This window comes from Crocuta crocuta, unplaced genomic scaffold (genome assembly GCF_008692635.1).
Source record: "Crocuta crocuta isolate KB4526 unplaced genomic scaffold, BGI_CrCroc_1.0 scaffold36, whole genome shotgun sequence".
NCBI classification, from domain to species: domain Eukaryota; kingdom Metazoa; phylum Chordata; class Mammalia; order Carnivora; family Hyaenidae; genus Crocuta; species Crocuta crocuta.
In genome coordinates, this window is record NW_027532203.1 from 21153117 (window position 1) to 21174274 (window position 21158).

At 36.1% G+C, this 21158-nt stretch overlaps 1 protein-coding gene across 1 annotated transcript in view; it reads left to right on the top strand.

Annotated features, from left to right (window-relative positions):
* RIT2 (Ras like without CAAX 2) overlaps positions 1-21158 on the top strand; it is a 381589-nt gene that overhangs the window by 43911 nt on the left and 316520 nt on the right. The gene's annotated exons all lie outside the window — the stretch shown is intronic.

Here is a 21158-nt window from a genome sequence, read left to right on the forward strand (position 1 = left end):
GCTTTTAATTATATTCTGCATTGTTACAAATGAAGAGTTTAGAGAGCCATGGCAGCATTTACCTCTTGAGATATTTCTATGTGAAGAAAGAGAAATTGTGCCAATAGCTTTCTTTTGCATTCTTAAGCTTTTAGATCCTGGTGAAATGATTGTTATCTATTGATTATCAATTTCTGCTATCTCATATTGTCTATTTGACAGTGCAGTGTTATGCCTTTTTAAATATAGCCACGGGAAATTATTTCCCAAAGAAAACTCCTAAAGGGATTAAGTATCCTCCTTATTTGCCAGCAATGTACAACATTATTATAAGTATTTTTTCCTTTTTCTGTTATTTATTTTGCACATATTTTTAATGTTATTCTGTGAAAGACTTTGTTTAGCTGCAGGGGCCTATGGAATAAACACTTTTTTAAAGTTTATTCACTTATTTTGAGAAAGAAAGAAAAAGGGGGGAGGGGCAATGACACAGAGAGAGAATCCCAAGCAGGCTTCACACAGATAGTACAGAGCCTGATGAGAGGCTCAAACTCATACTGTGAGATCATGACTTGAGCCAAAGTCTGGACACTTATATGACTGAGTCACCCAGGCACCCCTGGAGTTGACATTTTTTAAAAAATGTTTTATTTGTTTCTAGGAGAGAGAGAGAGAGAGAGAGAGAGATTGAGAGCGTGAGCAGGGGAGGGTCAGAGGGAGAGGGAGTCACAGAATGAAACAGGCTCCAGGCTCTGAGCTGGCAGTCAGCACAGAGCCCGACGGGGGGCTCGAACCCACGAACCACGAGATCATGACCTAAGCGAAAGTCAAGCGCTCAACCGAATAAGCCACCCAAGCGCCCCCTGGAGTTGACATTATATATATATATATGGCTTTCTAAGTGTAAGTATAGAAGTATACTTATTTATATGTAATGAAGGTAATGAGAAGTGCTATGACAAAAATAAGAGAGGTAGAGAGTCATGGGAAGTTAATTACCTATTGTGTTCAAATATGTCCTCTCTCAGGCAATGTCACCACAAGTAAGGAAATGAGGCCAGAAGGAAATGAGGGTGAAAATATGTATGAATATCTGGGGAAAGAATACTCTAGAAGGAGGCCCTTTAAAGTATAAAGTCACAGAGATAGCAGGGGCCAGATCAGGGAGGCCATGAAGATCTTGGTGAGGATTTTATTTTATATTAAGTGAAAACAGAAGACATTGGAGGGTTTTGAGCAAAGATGTTACATGATTTATATTCCCAAGTATCACTCTAATTGATCTATGAACAATAGACTTAGGTGGGCAAGGGCAAAAGCAAGGATGTTGTTTAGATGGTAGAGACAAGTTGAGTCTATCTGGGATTAAAGAAGAGGTGATAACTGGTTGAATTTCCAACTTAACAGAAGTAACAGTACAGATTATCTAGAACAAACTGAATTTAGGAAAAAAGTTACATAATCATACAGATTGGCACCAGCACAAATCAAAGCTTGTAGTCTTCCTCCTTGAATCTCTCACTTTTCTCTTCTGAACTTTCAAAACAGTAGCTATAGTCACACCAATCAATTACTTTCTTACCAATTGTGATATCCCTTATATTCCAAAATTCTACTGAAGCTACTTTCACAGAGGTCATCTTATAGTTGCCAAACCAATGATGACTTAAAAAAAAATTTATTTATTTATTTTGAGGGGGCAGGGAGGAGCAGAGAGAAAGGGAGAAACAGAAGCCAAAGCAGGCTCTAAGCTCTGAGCTGTCAGCACATGGGGCTTGAACTCATGGACCACAAGACCATGACCTTAGCTGAAGTCAGATGCTCAACCAACTGAGACACCCAAGTGCCCCCAAAATGATGACTTTTTAGTGGCTTCTCAAATACCACACAATATCGCTGTTTCTTTTCCAGCCTCTTGACCACCATGACACTATGCAGTCTGGTTCTCCATGAATCTCTCTGATCTCTGTTTCACTCATAGGCTAACCTTCTAACAAAATAATAAATATCAAACATAAATGCTGGTGCTCTCCAGGGTTATGCCATTGCCTATCTCCAGGGTTATTGCCATAGCTCTTCCTATTACACATTTTCCTAGAAAAGTTATATAATGAAGTGGTTACAGATTGACTCCATGGAGTCAGATTTCCTGAGCTTCAATCTGAGCACCAATCCTCCATGGCCATGTGACCTTGGGCCATTGTACCTCTTGATACCAATCTTCAATTTTTATGTAAAATGGGTATTTAAATACTACCTACTCCATATTTGTCTTAAATGAAATAATACATTTAAAGAACTTTAGAAAGAGCCTGACCATGAGCTTTGTGACAGAACCATGTATTCACCTTTGTTTTTCCAGCATCTAGCATATGGGTAGAATCTAGGGGCTTAGCTAAATGTTAGTTGACAGAATACTTCAATAAACAAGTTATTTCAAAAGTCCCCCAGTATCTCTTAAAATGAAATTCTCTGAAATATTTCTTCTAAAGTGCCAATTCAACTGTACTTTTAAACTCTAATGGGTCTACATTGACTATAAAACAGTGCCTCTTAAATTGGGGTTTACAGATCTTTACTATCAGGGTATGGAATTTCTTCATGGGATTTTTAATTGTGTGAGTTCATTTGAATATCAATTTATAAATCAATATAAGCATATTCTGGATCATTCTGGTTAGCCACTTTGAAATCCAGATTTGCCACTTGTTTTCAGTGCCTGTGCTTACATTTTTAATACAATAATGATGCATTAAGTGTTCACTTAGAATCATGTTCACCCAGAATCCACATCTGTCATACCATCAAGATATTTTTTTGGAGATCCACAAGGTTTTAAACTTGAGAAATATGGCTATAAGTTAGCGTGTATTGTCTTATAATATAAGCACTCTATTGATCTGAATATAATTTTGTAGTTGAAACATAAATGCTACTCACTAAAGTGCCAGAGTCCAGCTCTAGCCAGTCAAAGGGTTCCCTGAAGGATGGACGGTTTTGGCGAGAATGATGAGAGAGCCATGAGTTTTTTTCTGATCACCAGGCAAACATCTCTGTCCTGTTGGTTTTGGTGTCTTTATTTATAGGTCAAATGATAACATGACATCAGAAAATGGAATTTTTATACTGGATAATTCTCTGTGGTAAGATGCTTTGGAAAGTGTACAGAAATAAGTTTTACAGAAGTATTCTTGCAGAACTACCCCAATTATACTGAGGTTGAGTAAATCTTACAACTAAGAAAATAAAAGGGTGTTCTTAGTGAAAAACAGGATAACATACACATCTGTTTAAGTCAATAATGCTAAGATTAAGTCATAGGTTAAGTTGTATTTAGATAGGGTAGGAGTCATTCTGTCTGGCTCACAAGAGGAAGAATGTATTTGAGCTGGTTAATAAGTTGCTTATGCAAACTTTTTTATTTCATGTTGAGTGCATAAACACCATGGGGGCCCTAAATGTGTCAACCTGTGTATTTGGGTTTATGTTTTAACTACTCTTATCCATCCTCATCACAGCTGCCAGTGTATGGGAAGGTATTTGTGGAATGTAGGCCCTAGGGAAGGGACTGCTATATATCACCTATTAGCAAAGGTATATGTAGTAACTTATGTTCTGCCCTTATCTGTTCCTATCTCTAAATTAGGCTCTTTGTCTCCAACCAGACTTAATTGTAACTCTTGTGTTCTTAACCCCCCTTATTATCTATGTCTTAGATCTACAAGGCCTATTGGAAGAGCCTTTTGACAAAACAAGTGCTTTTATCTAAAATATCCTTTGTAGGGGCAGGAATATGCTTTTTCTTATGAGGTATCTGTGTGGGGACTATCGGTCTGATTTGGAATATTGTGAGACCTGGTCAATACCAGCAGGCTCATTTCCAACATGAGCCAGTAGTAGCAGAAGGAGATACCAGTTTTCGCTTCTCATGGCAAGAGCTGTGCAAATGCTGCCATTTCCTCACTGTGACTGTGTCATCCAGCAAGGCTGGTGCGGCTCCCAGCACTAAAGCATGTTTGTTTTTCTCTACCTCAATTCCATGCTTTGGATGAAGCCCTTATATACATAAATGAAAGATTTTCCACCTGCCATTTCTGCCTTTCTGAATTCTGTTTATTCTTCATTTTCTCACTGAAATGCTCTATGACTGTAATAAGTTCAAGTTACCTAGTTCTACTTCCTTACCCCATTTTTGTTTCTTACCACACAATTCCTAATAACATGAATATGTATCCAGTATTTTCCATGTTTTCAGGCAAAGGTTGGGTTGGGTGGGTGGGATTAGAAGTATTATTTATTTGAATGAATAAAGAGAAACCGCTTTGATTACTATTACAGTGCCTGTATATGTAGCAGTGACTGAAGATATTTGCCCAGCATCCCAGAAAGTTGTACTGATTAGCATTAATACAAGGAAAACATAGAGAAATACAAGAAAAACCAGGAAAGTGTCATTTACATGAAATGAGTTTCCATCTTGTGACTTATTTTAAGTGCTTAGGAAAGATAAATGTCTGGGGGGGGGGGCGTGACAGAGCTCATGATGATGAAACTCAGTAAAACTTAATACCCCTCAATAAAATAAATCTATTTGGATTTTTATTTTGAAGATTATAGAATATGAAAATTTTTTGGTTAAATTGTAGAGTGACATGTGGCCAGTGAACTCATTAAGCATTAGAATTTGATGTTCTTGATTTCTAGAAAAAGATCCTTATCAGCACCCTTATTATTTCAGAACGTCATTGTAAAAGGCATTTCTGTGAAAATACATCACAGAAGAAAAATTGCTTCAGAAATCATATTGCTCTGGTGTTCTTTAAATGTTTTATGGGGACCTGCCTGCCATCTACTGATCCCAAGTACTGTGTTCAGTCTGAAATTGCATCTCTTTATTTAATTCCCGTGTTATCCTGAGGAAATGTGCATAGCTTAGTAATAGGATATAAAAGGAGATTTCTCACCTCCAAAATATATATTACTTAGAGGTACTGCAGTCTGGGGAATAAGCTATTCACCAATAATAAATGCACTTAACTCTCTTTGGAAAAGGCCATGCATTGCTCTGACTTGAAACCAATGCTTAACAAATGTTTTTATTAGTTTATTATATATTCTGGCATGTGACTTTACAGTGAATTGGGATTTCTGGAGTTGGGAAAAAGCCAGCATTACCCCGGACTTAATCTATTCTCCTTTAACAAATTTAAGATTGGATTTCACTCATTTCTGTTCTGAAATTGTGACCACCTTATGAGGGCATCCATCCATTAAGTTAACAGACTTTATTGATTGAATGTTAAGGAAGTCATGAAATCTTGTGACTGTGTCTAGTACTGCAACTGCTTAGTTTATGTCCCTCACCAAATCTCTTAGCCATTCTGACCATAAGTGTTCTCATAAAAAAAAAAAAAAAGCTGGTTTAAGTTTTAAGATGCTTTTCACTCATTCCTTCCTGTGATTTCCATGTATCTCAAATCACAGCTCTATGGATCCCTAATACATCATTTCCATGGACTACTTTTCATTTGTAGCATAACATGCTATTTAATATTTAGTATTTTGTCTCTTTAGCAACAAAACAAAAGAAGTGTATAAACCTTGATTTTGAGAAAAGTGTTTAAGTTCTCACTATTTGTTAATTTTCTAAGCTGTCATTTGAGAATTATATTATTTTCATTTTCATATTGACAGAAAGTCTATATTCTAAACAAAGGAAAATAACTTTGAATCAAAATTGAACTTTAAAGGCTTTGGACTGAGTTCTTAATTGGAACATATTACTGAGAGAGGGGGTCATCAAACTCCTCCCTAAAGCTTAAAATCAGTTTCAAAACAGAAGTAAAATAAGTGACCTTCATCAAATATGCAAGTGGCTTAGAGTTAGCAGTGTCCCCATTTCTTACAGGAATAGAAAGGTCTTGGTTGGGTCTTGTGTTTTAATTGCCTGCGTATAAATGAGATATTTCAACCCCATGAGTCACTCATGGAGCCAAGCTAGTCAGTCCATATTGGTCAACACTCTTCGAGCTGAAGGTATAGACCCTGTGTTTTCAATGGCTTTTTGGGAATAAAAGTTCCGGACACAGATATGGTGACTCTTATTTTAAACTACTCTCTCTTCCAATAGATTGACTATGCAATCTAATGATTTCATACTAAAATTTATAAAATATATTGTCTCTTTTTTATTCAAATCTAATATTTACTGAAAAACAATTTAAAAGAAAGGCCTGATTCCAGTCATGCTTTAATCTTTATAGTTTTACTTGCTGTTTTGTGACTCAAGCTTCTTGCTCTTGTTTTCACCCTCAAAGTAAACACATAACTGCTGCCTGAGCCATCTCTTCAGTATGTCCTTCCTTAGCTTCATTATGTCCACAGCTTTTCCCCTTAAAAATAACCATAAGTTTCTATCTTTTTTTCTTAATAAAGTTCATTTATCTTGGCTGCCACACACTCTCTAAGTTATCTATGCTATATTTGACTTAGGAAAACTTCATCTAATCAGTGCTTTATATGCCACTCTGGATCCCTATTTGCATGTCAGAATTGCTTTTTTCTTTTCATGCACTGAGTTGATACTCCATTACTAACACATATTTAAGCATGTAGTCATTCCACTCTGTCAAGTAAGATGAATATTTATCAAAAGTGTATTAACTTTTTTAGTACTGTGCAAGGAAGTCTAGGCTGTTTGAAAGGCTATTTAAACTAATGATCTTAGTGTTGTAGAGCTCACAGATTTACTGGTTCTCATGGGGGGAACAAAGGGTGGCTTATCAAATTTCTGGGAGTATTATGCAGTTTGAAAATGCATATTTAATATTATAACCCAATTTTCTTTTCACTAGAATAGTAGGATTCATAATTCCCATATTATAAACTATAAAAAATAAGGCTCAGCAAAATCTCTTAAGCCACTGAGGATTGTAGACTATATTATAGTGTATATAGAGATATGTAGAACATATAGAGGGAAAGGTAATATAACATTCTTATTTTTAATTAGACCATATTGAGGAATTTCCTCTTCTATGTTTGAAATATGGTATATATATTTACTCTCAACTTTACTGAAGGGATAGTATGTTTCCATAATATATATACACCAAAATTAATTTTAATTGTTATCAATCTATAATAATAACAACGATAACAAATATAACCATAATCCTATAATAATTTTTATCCAACCATATCCCTAATATCTGAATAGCAATTCATATTAAGCACTTAACCCATGCTACCTTCCCAGGGTCCATGTTACAGGACCTTGCAGAAGAGTCTGGTCTCCCATGCTTATTATTTTTCTATCATGGACAAGAAAGCCATAGATTTTCTGTGAATAAGTTTATATATAACACAGAAACATTTGTGAGCTCAAAAAAGATTCAGAAACAGCAGTATGCTTTGTGGAATATTCTTTCACATGAGTCTAATTAATAGAGCTGCAAACTTATCATTATGGAAAAATAATAAGCCCCAAATGTCTCAGGGAGTCAGGAAATAATCTATCATAAGATCATGGTGAGTTTTGGAATCTGGAAAATTTGAGGCAAAATTCTGTCTCAATCATTTATCAATTATATGATATACTGATTACAGGATCTTGGATCCTCAGTTTCTTCATCTATAAAGTGAGGATTATAACATCTGGTCACAGGAATTGCTATAATTTAAATGAGTGTGTAGTAAGAACTTGTCATGCATATGCTGTGCTCAACTATTTAGTTGCTATAATAATTATTTAAAAAGTTATAGACATCTGTTCTCTACTGTACTTATCCATGACCTATTTTGGTAATAAATATACTTTCCTCACATCAGAGTGGTGTGGGCCACTTGGCTTTATATAAGGATGGAACTTAATTAAGACTTATTTTGATTGCCAGTCTAACATGAGATTCTTTTCTTACCATATATAAGAGATATTCTGTGATCATTTTTTAGTTCATTTCTTATTTTTGCTGACTTACCTTGGGTGCACTTTATCCAATTAAAATATGACCATGTTTTTAAAGTTCATCTGTTTATTAATCTTTTGCTCCACGGACTTAGTGTCATTTGCATCAACCAAGTTATTGGATCTAGCTTTGCCAGTGGAAACCATACCAAATACCCTCTAGAATAATATTGAGGGATTGCCATTTCTCTTAGAGCATCTCTTGATCCCTTTTCCAACCACTTGGGCACTCAAGTACAAGCACAATAGTATCTGTTTGATTATTCTGGCATCATTATAACTACATTGAGGGATTTGAAATCAAGTGCCTCATTGAAAGAGATTAATGGCATTCAGCATCCTACCTGACTGGGGAGTTGTATCAGTCAAAGCAGTAAATGTATTTGACTATTGGATACAGCATCAAATAAGGGGGATAATATTGGACAGGCTATCAGGGTATCAGGCTTCATTCTAGTCTGAGTTTCTCTTTATTCTTCATGAACCCTGATTTCAGATTCAGGGAATTGGAATGCTGTTCTCTGTAAAGTTTTCTCCCCCTCTAAAATTCTATTGTTATCTCAATAGTACTTCTCAATACTTCCTTTCAAATGACATTTGTTTAAAACTCTATGTTGTCATGGAGTAAAGTTCAGTTAACAAAGGGAATAAAGACTATGCCTTAACCTCCCCATCCCTTATGCAAATGTCCTTGAACTTGTCTTGGAGGCAGATGACCTGTAGCTTATTTCCCACTTTGTATACATTTCTAAACTCTAGGACCTACTCTAGGGCACTTCTTAAAATCAGAGGTTGTCCAGAGCCTACTAGTTAATTAATCTATAAACACATTACAAGCTAGAGGCAGGGGGGGAAAAAAGCTAAAGGCAAGATGCAGTGCCATCTACTCTCTGGGATAAAAGACAAAGGAGTGTGAGTTCCCCATCTCCATTAAGAAGCTCACAGTATAGCTGGAGAAATTCTCCATCTCATGGCAATAGAGCAATTCAAGTTAGTAAATAGTCAAAGTGATTTGAATCTAGTAAGTTTTTAGAGAAGTTCAAAAGAGGTCGGAATAGCTGTGTGTCAGTTTTTTAAAAATTTCCATATAAGTATAAAAATTAAATTGATTTAGGTAAGATGAGAGGACAGTGGACTCAGTTCTGTTTGTCTTCATATTTCTAAGACAGTGATGTTTTCTTAGTCAAATTTCTGATGTCTATGTAGTCTGGGAATAATTCCTATTAAGTCCTGATATTTCTCAAGCTTACAAGTACCAAATTCTTGTAATTTGGTGGCATGACCCAAAATGAAACTAACATAGTGCTTATGTTGAATAAGTATTATGAATATGAATATGAATATGAATAGACTCTTGCACATACTACCTGTTTGACCTTAGGTAATTTACTAAAGTTTTTGAGCCTTACTCTTAGCATTTATAACACAGGGGAATAATCATACCCACATCATAGTGTCGTTAGGAAGATAAATGAGATGATGTATATGAAAACCCTTGTGAGACAGTTTTGCACATTGTATACGCTCAATAAATACAAGCAATTACTCTTATTGTGTTAAAAAATTTCAGGGCATCTTTCACGGAAAAAATATGGAGGAATATTTATTCCCACATTTCTCAAGTCTACAGCCCCTGTGAAAGATTTCTAATGGTATGAGGCCAATAGAGATGGGAAACCATTGTAAAGATTGAGGGCAAGTGATTTCTGAGAAGCAGAAGACAGAAAATAGTATTAGTTATAGGCTCAAGCCTGTAGTGTATTAAAAAATGAAACAGACTCTTCTATGAAGTGTGATTTTCAACGACAGTATACTTCTTATGTATGTGTCCTGCACACATATGTTTACAAATACAGACACATCACCTATTTTTAGTATAATGGAGCAGTGTATTCACACTTCAGTGTCCATACAAATCACCCAGGGATCTTATTAAAATGTGATCTAAACCAGTAGGTCTAGGGTGTAGCTTTAGTGTCTGCATTTCTAACAAGCTCCCTGAAGAATCCAAAGATGAACCACTGTTGGAAGAGGAAGGTAATGTAGAATCTTAATTTCTGAGTCATAATTCACATATGAGCCTTTCATTCATGTTTGCCACATATTTGATTCCTCTTCAGTAGATCCAAAGGTAATTTTTGTGTCAGTAATTATTTTTATCATATATATATATATACATATATATGCCTCAATGTGACCACACACAAAGTTATAGTCAGACTATGATTCTAAACCATCTAACATGGCAGTGAAGTATTTGGCTTCTAAGTCACTGCTCACTTCATTTTTTGGTCATTTTTATTACCACTTTAACTTAGATATAATAAACTGACCAGATGCCATGCTAAAAAGAAAATCTTCCTGATACAGTTCCAATTAGCTTTGTTTGTCCATTGTGTGTAGCCTCTTCTCAGACACATCCAGAAAGTCCAATATTGTATTCTGTGTTGCCCAGCAGGACACACAAAAATCCTCCTAAGGATATTTGGCTTCTGATCTAATTCTAATTTCTTGGCCAAAGCCACTTGCTGCATCTGGCTCTGCTTTAAATGATATACAAAAAAGGAAGTGTTGATCCTTTGGAGGTTAGCTCCATCACTAGAGAAAATATCAACATCTGCTGCTCCATGATTGTTTGATGCTCTGGGGTGGAATGTGGCAAATTGAAGAATGCTATCACCAAATCTTAAACCCAAACTAAAATGCCTTTTGCTTTTCACACTGACTAAATATTGAAACCCTTGTAAGGGAAAGGTTTAATGCACACACACATGATGAATCCCCACCAAAACCTATTCAAGATGATCCATGCTTAATACTCCCATATCCTTTACATTATTGAGAATGTGTTGAAACATGAGATTCATAAATGCCTAACTTTAATAGAGGCTTGCCCTTTTTCAATGCGAGGTAATATCAAGAAAGTGTGTGGTGCTATTTGGAAAGAAAATCCTGGTGATGAGGTTGACAGGTTTATGGCACTGGCCTTGTCTTATTTGCAGTAACTCATTTTATATATAGTGCTTCACATTGGAAAAGCCAAGGGCTAAAGCCTTCTGTGATTTAACTCAAACAATAAGTAAGATCGTAGTATCAAAGAGGGCAGGAAATAGGTCTGCTGATTAGAACAATATATTAGAAGACAAGAAGAGGCAAAAAAATCAGGATACAACAAATATGAATAAGCATTTCATTCTGTTAGCAATTCTCTCTGCCTTAATAAATGGATAACATAATGTACTATATCCAGAAATAGTCTTCACTGGCACCCAACATTTATTTAACACTCTGAGATGGTTAAACTTGCGTATCTAACCTACATTGTAAGAACAAGAACAAAGAACTTGCTTGCTTGCTTGCTTCCTGATTTTTTCCTTGCTTTCCTTTTTTCTTCCTGAACTCAGACCACAGGAAAGCAAAACTCCATGCATATATTTAAATAAAAGTTTATTTTGACGTTAAATATCAGAAGGCAAGAATAATGAAAGAGGAGGTATGCTTTGTTTGCTGAAGGTTAACTTAAAGACTGTAACAATTTTGGTCAGTGAAAAGCTATTGTCCTGGTCATTCTTCCTGGTAAGGCCTAGGGGACCCATGATGGCAGAGGTCCTTACTGATGCCCAGAGCAATTTACTCATTTTCAGTGCCTACAATCCATCTTCTGAGACTCCGTAGGGTTTGAGTTCCCAAGCGTGGGGTTTCAGAAATCCAAATTCTTTACTACCTTCCTGATTTATTTCTTCAATATGTTCAAAGTGTAATAAAATGGCTGTCAAGTGCCGACTTCTTGTTTCATAAGTGCTGCCGCTTACACTGTCCCCTATTGGTCATTTCTCAACCTAAAATATGATGGGTGATCGAGTTACCTTTAAACCATGGCTTCTGTAAGTACACATTTCCCTGGGAGAAAACAGCTCTGGGAAACTTCCCAATAATCTTTTGCAATAAATGTTTATTAACTTTGATGACAGTGTCTGTGCAGTCTTGGGAGGAATATTACTTTTGTTGGTTTTCAGATTCAGTGTGCTATGGTATTGATGGGTTTTGCAGTGATGGCTTAGCTTTACAGAGAGCTTGAGTCATCCTTTAGCACCCTGGACTTTGTCTTTACCAGTAAGTTTTTAAACTGTAAACACTACTTGTATCATTAAACATATCATCGTGCAAGGTAGTCCTGGTCAGCTCTGGCTTCTATGGGTGCAATACTAATGGCCAGTTATTGAGTGTCCACTGTGAGCAGATGCAGACATGTTACTGAGATGTCCTCATTTAATTATTACTTTTAAAAGAGCACTGGACTCTTTCTCTGCGTAAACATTCATCTCTGTGCCCTAGGTCACCCACACATGCCAAGGAAGCCAATAAAATTCAGAAAACAGCTGACGGCTAAGTACAGAGTTCACCTAATTGAATCCTGATGTTTAGGTTCATATTGCTAACCCATAACCTTTAAAGACCTGTTTGCCAACACCTAGAGTGTCTGCCTGCCCCTGACTCATTTATTTTCCTTCCCTGCACTTACATCCTTGTTTAGTAGATCCATTGTTTCCCATAGGTTTTTTGTTTTTGTTTTTGTTTTTGTTTTTTTTATTTCTAGGAGAGATAGAGAGACAGCGTGAGCAGGGGAGGGTCAGAGAGAGAGGGAATCACAGACTGAAACAGGCTCCAGGCTCTGAGCTGGCAGTCAGCGCAGAGCCCGACGGGGGGCTCGAACCCACGAGATCATGACCTAAGCGAAAGTCGGACGCTTAACCAACTAAGCCACCCAGGCGCCCCCATTGTTTCCCATAGTTTGAACTTTTATTTTCCTTTGTATCCAAATTCTTCCTCCCCTGGGGCAACAGCATGCACAAAACCTCAAATCAGGCCTACAATAGTACTCCTGGTACAAGACAACGTCATCTATGCCATGTAAGAACTGGATTTTCACTTTGTGCTACAGTTTAAATTATATCAGTTACCTCAAACACAATGAAGAACCATTTTTGTCTGTGCCTTTAAGGAGTTACTAAAGGAAATACAAAAAGAAAAAAAAAAGTAGCATGCCTCCTCCCTTATGTGGACAGGGTTGAATCTATTTTATTTAATCATTCTCTACTCTTTTCTGGAAAACTTGAAGAATATCATGTTCTGACTTGGAGGTAGATACCCTTGAAATTGAGAGACTGACCTAACTTATCTGCTTATAATTTATAAGCTCATCTGCTTCTAATTCAGCCTCTGATACCAAGTTCTCAAGACCCTCAAGCATGAATTCTGTCTTGGTTTCTTAGTGCCATTTCAGCAGTGTTTTCACCATCAGGCATCCATCAAGCACTACCGGAGGATGTGGCCCTGCATGAGGCCCTATGTAGAGGGAATTAGGCTGCTCGTCCAGCTTTTCTCTGCAAGGCAAATATGCCTATCTCTTTCTATTTTTTAAAGGTTTTTTTACATGAATGATTGAGAAGCTATCCTAATTTATTGGGTTGCCCTTTTCTCAGACACAAGGTGTTATTGTAATTCAGAAGGCACAGTAAATGCACCATCAGAATCAGCTGAAGAAATTTTCACAATAACAATATATCAGCTCCTGGCAGATTCCACAGGTCTGGAAGGGTACCCATGAACTGATGCATTTAGCAGCAACCAAGGTGAATGCAGTGCACAGCTAGATTTGATAACCAGAGAGTAGATGAAAATATCAGCAAATCGAAAGCCACAAATATCACCATGGGAGCGTCTCTGCGGAATCAAGATCTTCTTTGCTTTTTATATTTAAAAACAATCTTTCATGAGTGCACCATAGGATTAATAAATCCTGAGACTAATTCACCCTAATCAAATTTTTTTATAAAATAAAGAGTGATTTAAGAAGTAGAATGGCTAATTTAAAATGATAGTGATTCTTTTTCAAATGACCAGAAATGTATTTTCTGTTATTCCAGGAAGCCCTTCTATTATCAATATATCAAACAAACAGAATAGAAAAGCAAACAATTTTTAAAAATTGAAACAGAGTATAAGAAATCAGACAGGGCTGTGGAAAATTTTACCCAGATTATTCTAAGAGTCTGCCTTCCTAATGATTAAAATAACCATTTTCCAGATATCATTTATATTTCCTTAGACATTACTAGATGAGTCCTGGCATGTCCTCTTCAACTAATTTTCTTGATTCCATATGGACCCCCCCTTTTTCTTTTATTACAGATGGTTCCTGACTTATGATGGTTTGACTTATGATTATTTGGCTTTCCAATGGTACAAAAGTAATATTCATTCAGTCGAATATGTACTTTGAATTCTGAATCTGGATCTTTTCCTGGGCTAGTGACATGTGATACCATAGCCCAGTGATACCTGGCATAGGCAGTGAGCCGTGGAATCACAAGGGTAAACAATGTATACATCTACAACCATTCTCTACCCACACAAGCCTTCTGTTTTTTCACTTTCAGTATAGTACTTAATAAATTACATGAGATAGTCAGCAATTTCATTATAAAATAGGCTTTGTGCTAGATGGTTTTACCCAACGACAGGTTTATGTAAATGTTCTGAACACTTTTAAAGTAGGCTAAGCTAAACTATGATGTTTAGTAGGTTAGATATATTAAGTACCTTTTCAACTTAAAACAGGTTTATCTGGCTGTAACACCATTGCAAGTTGAGGAAGATCTGTGTACCTCTTCTTTCTTTTAATTTAACATGTTACTTAACATCATCCAATTTAGCACCTAGGAGTTACAGATTAGTCTTCTTTCTGAGATACAGCAATCTTTTTAATCTTATTTGTAACACATTTATAAATGGCCTGAAAGGGACATTTTGGATCTCATTCTAAAATTCCCCATGTCCTCAACTTGGTGATGTCATTATCCTGTCTACTGTCAATCCTTCCATTTTTTTGTCCCCCAGTATTTGCATCCTGACCCAGCTGCACATTCTTATATAGCAAGGATCCTTGCTATTATGGATAGATATTTAGAGGGAGACTGGCTAGAATTTGAAGGTGGGGACACAGTAAAACTAACTTTCAATACAGGGAAGGCCACAACTTTTCCACTCCTAGTATAGAATTGCAAATAGAGAATTCCACATTCCTGTTGCATGCCAGGTGATCTGCTGAGGGCACTTTTAAGTATCAGAGTATCCTAAAGGGGGTAATGATAGAAAATTATGGAGCAGAGTCCAAAATATATTTATATTGCTGTATTATAGGCAAATATGAGTAAGGGTACTCAGATTCTGAGACAGAGTATATTGATGGTTTCTACCATTAAATAGATGTCAGATCCAATGAGGAAATTTCTCCCACAATGAGCATAAAGCAAGGCTTGATTATTTACAGTGATTTTAACCTAAAATCATTTAGTACTGTACAAATGTATCTGTCAATATTTGAGAACACCCTGCCTTTTTTCCCTTCACCATTTTTCAAAATGGCTAATATTAAATAATGTAATCAATAAGTACTTATGAGGCAGTAACTATATGCACAGAATCACTTTTTGATAAAAAGAGGGAGATAAAAGATTGAATTCATGTCCTCTTCCATTCTTCAATGAAATAATGAAGACAACGACAAATGTTATAAATCTAGTTACTACTATGTGCAAGCTACTAAGCTTAGTCTTTCCCTATCATCTCATATAATCTTCCAAACAATTCTATACCCATTTCATACACAAGGCCATTTTTGCTTTTTAAAGAAGTTATGGTAGTTTCCCATAGATGTATAATGATGAACAGAGTGATTCAGAGCATGCGCTTATACTGCCGGAGATTCAAGTCCAGTTGTGGCTTCCCTTTTATGATATTGGGTAAGTTACTCAAATACCCTGTGTTTCAGTGTCCTTATTTTAAAAATGAGGATAATTTTAGTACCACAGCTTACAGTTTTGCTCACAATCCTACCAGGATTAAGGTGTGTGAAATCCTTAGCAGAGAACATAGAAAATATTTAATAAGTTAATCCACACAGCTAGCGAGCAGCAGCATTGTCAGCATCCTGACTTCATAACACACACCTACTACACTCAGTCCATGGGTAAGAGGAGAACAAACACATACCAGGCAGCACTGGATTCAAATGCAGCTCCCCATTGAAAGATGAGTAGTGGGGGATGGATGTGTGTGTGTGTGTGGGGGGGGGGGAAACTTGGCAAATTATTTGAACCTCTCTGGGACTTATTAATTATCCATAATACTACTGTCTATATAAAATTACTATTGAGAGTTGAGAAAACACGCAATGTGCCTGCAACTAGCAAACAAGGTATAACAGTTATCTCCTGTGTGCTCCTAGCTACTTCCTGATCCTCTCCTTCATAGGCTACTTGGGAACACAGACATGACTAAATTAAAAAATTAAGAAAGGAGGCAAAGTAAAAATGCTTAAGGTATTTAGAATCCCTGAAGATTGGAAGGATCAGGGAAGTTCTCAGAGAATAAGAAAAACTGAGCTAAAGGTTGTCAAGTTTAGACAAAGAAGGAAATAAGCATGTAAGAAACATGGCTAGGGCCACAGGTGTGGAGTTCACAGTTTTATGTTCAGATTCAATCTGCCACGTTAGGAACGATTTTGAGCATCAAACCAGAGAGTTTGGAATTGATTCAATATGCAATGAGAGTCTTGAATGGAGGACTGTATGATAAATCCCATGAATAATTCAGGAAGTTAGAGTTAGGAAATATCATCTGTTTTCAAATTAGGTTTTTACATCATATGAATCACCATGGACACTGTAAAAGAAACAAATAAATCCAATTGATCAATCATTCCTATACGTCGCTCTTCATTCTTTACAAAATCCTAATTAAATATCTTAGAGCATCCATATTTTTGTAATGATTTAGGTTCATATCTTTTCCACATGTATCTATTTAACTATTTAACTTTTTAATTATATGTGTAATAAAAGTTAATACAATAATTAAAGGCTGACATAGTAAGAAGGAAAAAGGACGTGATTGTTATTTATTAGCCATTGTTTAAGAGAAGAACAATGGCAGCAGAAGGAGAAAAAGCTTAGGACGAATTCATGCTGGGAGTGTCACTGTTCAGGAGGCTATTATCTGGCAATACTTGGTTTGTAAAACTTTGGTAGAGCCCTTAGTATCCTGTCTGTCTCTAAGTGATACAGGCTATGAGCAGTCTTGTGACAATCCAAAGTGCCATGTACATAGCTAGGGAAAGAGTGAGAAGGAATCAAGGGAAGTTCAAAGAAAGCTCTAATTTGAAAATGTATCGGTCTTCTCTGGGAAAAGGTAGTTGAGGAATATCCTAAAATACATTAAAGACTTAAAAACTGAGCATTTCTTTTGCATTTCTGATTTCCTATTTTGTGGGTTAATTATTAGACAACAAGTGCTACATCCCTTTGAGTTAATGAGCTACTTCAAAGCAAGAGTAATACATATGACAAATACTTAAATGATATTTATTTGTTCAATTATTCATATTTAGATCAATGACTATAGCTAGCATATAGCTAGTTAACTATATATGGCTAACTATAAATAGCATATAGTTAATACTAAAATTTTTTTCTTCATTAATTTTTTTGTAAATTGAGTTATAATAGTATTTGAAAAGACATTTGAGGGATCATCTTCTGATACTTAGACTCATGTCCAATTTTTAGATGATGTCTTCCATTATAAATTAACAGGAACTTTAAACTGAACCTGTCCTATATGAAAACTTACCTTCTTTTTTGACATTTTCCCATTCCTGTGACTTCTCAGCAAGAGCTACCCCCCATACTCCCCCAAAACTAACTCTCTTTCATATCTTATACATTTAATCAGTCTCTAATTCCAGCAAATTATCTTCCTGTAATATTTATCATATTTATCAATTCCATTCCTCCCTTCCCACCTCTGTTGCTGGAGCCTTATGTTGAGCCTTAATTTTTTTGTTTTGTTTTTTACCTAGCTTTCCCACAGCAGTTTTCTAACAGGTATCCCTGCACCCAGGAAGGCCACTGCATATCTGTTGCTTCATTTTTGCTATGGATTTTGTTTTCAGTATGCAATTCTGAATATGTCACTTTCCTCTAAAAAACCATTTCATTATTACCCATAATGTTTACCATGGCATAATAGACCCTTGGTAATATGACCTTGGCTCCTCCATCTGGCCCTTCCACACCCTAGGCTACAACTATACTGAATTACTAGAAATTCCTAAATGTAGCATGTTGCCTGAGCCTTTGGGACTCCTGAGCATGTCTGGAAGTCTCCACTAGTCCTACTCTATGCACATTATGAATACATATTCACTATTCAAGATTCAGGGTTGCCCTGCTCCCATTCAGAAAAATAATGACTCACCTCTGAAATTAGATTGCATTTTGTTCTTTGCCTACATAAGAACATGTGATTAACTACCATAACATTTAGTGTCCTGCACTGGACTATGCATTCCTAGAAGACAGGCTTTACCTGTTTCAATTCTGTGTTCCAAAACTTAACAGAGTACATAGTGCAATTGCTTGTTAAATAAAAGTACAGAAGAATAAAAATGAATATTCTATCTAGTATGGTCCTTGTGGATTAGCACTGAGAAAATTGAACTAGAGTTGTTACTGTGATTTGTCTGTATTAACTTAATGAGCTAGCATTAGCCATTGTGAGAGTCAGCTCTCTTGACACCCTATTGCTCAATGATCTTTCTATCAAACCCTGGACAAATTCCAGGTAATCCTTACTGTGTCATTGTTTATAAAGGGAAGTACTGCCTGTCTTTGAGGTTTCGCATGCCAGTACTCACTATCATCATGTATGTCGATGCTGGTTTGCCAGTTATTTCTTCATAATTCATTTAATTTTTATTCCAGAAAGTTGGATGCTGTAACTGGTAGTGTTGCAATTTATATACTAAGAGGAGCAAATAACAGAAAACAATGCTAACCACTTTTTTCATTTTAGTGTAATGTGGTTGAAACAATTTTAGAAACCAGTACATTGATTATATTCTCTTCTCTACTAACTCATTAATTCAACCAAAAAATAAATGAACAACTGGCATTCCCAGGATACTACAAGGACTATCAAACAAAGTGTACTCATAAAAGCAAAATGCCAGTTGATTGAAATGTTATATTTCAAACAGATGGGAGAGCATCATATGAGCATATGTGAGCTGTGGTTTACAAAAACATCATATTCTAGCTAATTTGACCCTGAGACCACAATGCAATATTGGAAAAGAGAAATCATATAAATCATTAAAAGTAAAAAGTTTTTAAAATCTTGAGAAGGAGTGCCTGGGTACCTTAGTTAGTTAAGCATCCAACTCTTGATTTCTGCTCAGGTTATGATCTCAGAGTCATGAGATTAAGCCCCCATGTTGGGCTCCACACTAAGTGTGGAGTCTGTTTAAGATTCTTTCTCCCTTTCCTTCTGCCTCTTTCTCACTTGTGCCCTCTCTCTCTCTTTCTCAAAAAAAAAATTTTTTTTTATGATAATGGTCACTAAGGGCTTAGAATTACCCAGTCATGAGTTTAAGTGCTTTATATGTATTGTTCCACTTACTTTTTAGAACAACCCATTATACATATTATTATTAACCCCACTTTACAGATGAGACAACTAAGACAAAGGAAAACATTTCCTAACTCTCCCAAAGACACAAACATGTAAGTATCAAAGTCAAGACTCAAATCCAGAAAATGTGTTAATCCTCTTAACTATTGCACCAAACTGACAACTGAGTGTAATCTTACAACCTAAACATCCATCTCTTTGAATTATTGGTTTCAAAAAATTTGAAAGATTCATTTATATAACTAGCAAGTCAGTCACCAGTCTTCACTGAATTCCTACTACATTTAGTGTCATGTTTGATAATGGATGTTATCCATATGGTTACAAAAGAGAAATACAATCCTTATGTCTGATCTCAGCTTTGAATCTAACTTTATATATAGTAGAAGATGACACTAATGAATGTAACTACAATGGTAGTTAAAATAACTAGGTTACAAGTCAGAATATCTCTCAATTTAATGGTTCAAGCTCCAGCATAACACATGATGGGGAAGTCAGATCCTATGGTAAGTCCGCAGGTACTTGAATTTCCCTGGGTCAACCTCTACCAACAGTTGCTTCACTGGTGTCATGTGCTTCCAGGTTTGCTCTCAAGTTCCTTAGGCTGCTGTGATCTGTAGCCAGCCATCTTCCACCCCAGAGTGGGTCTAAACAGTAGAATACCCCAATGTTTTGTGTGTAACATAGCTTTAGTAAAGGCAAAGAACAACAGAATGTAATTTCAACACAAAGTGAAAACAAACTGCAAATTTAACATCTGTCTTTAAGTTGCCTCAAATATTCTGGCCATACCCCCCTGCAGAGTCCTCCCTGGCGTGTCTCTTCTCTCTGGGAGAAATCATTCCAGAAAAAGAGTTTGAAAACAAATCTTGATATGTAGCCTGGCTTTAGACTTTGTCATAACAATTTATTCCTTTTTTCTTCCCATTGCACTTAGTCTTCACTTCCCACTTTGTAAACAAAATATTTATTTTCAATGTTTGTTTTCTCTTTATGTTGTTTCTAAGAACGTTAAAGATGTGTCTAAGGAAAAATTCAAACATTACATTGACATATAAATTAGAAATTTAGTTGTGGTGTTTTGTTTTCAGAAATGTCACCAAAATTTTAATTTTACCTATCCTGAGGGAAGAGTAGAGGAAGATCTTTTAGAAATATACAAAAATTGTATTTATTAAACAAAGCATTTATTTTTATTTTTAAATTTTGTTTGTTTGTTTGTTTGTTTGTTTATTGAGAGAAAATCCCAAGCAGGCTCCTTGCTGTCAACAGAGACCCAATTGTGGGGCTCGAGCCCACGAACTGTGAGATTGTGACTTGAGCTCAAAATCAAGAGTTGGACACTCAACTGACAGCCACCTGGGCTCCCCCCAAATAAGCATTTATTTTTAATTCCATAATTTGATATTACATGCATTTGCAATGCTGGTAAAGTCTACTTCTGGCAGCAAGTTCTTGGAAGAAAGAGCAGAACAGGGAGAAACAGTTGTGTGTAGAAAGAGACACATAGTGACAGGGAAAGGGAAAGGGAAAGATGAAAATGAAAAAGGAACATATATCACCACAATGGCCATGAATATATGACATAGAGAAAGAAGGAAAGATAGAAAACGAGACAAGGAAAGGTAGAAAGGAGACGAGAAAGAAGAAAAGCACAGAGATCTGGAGTTATAGT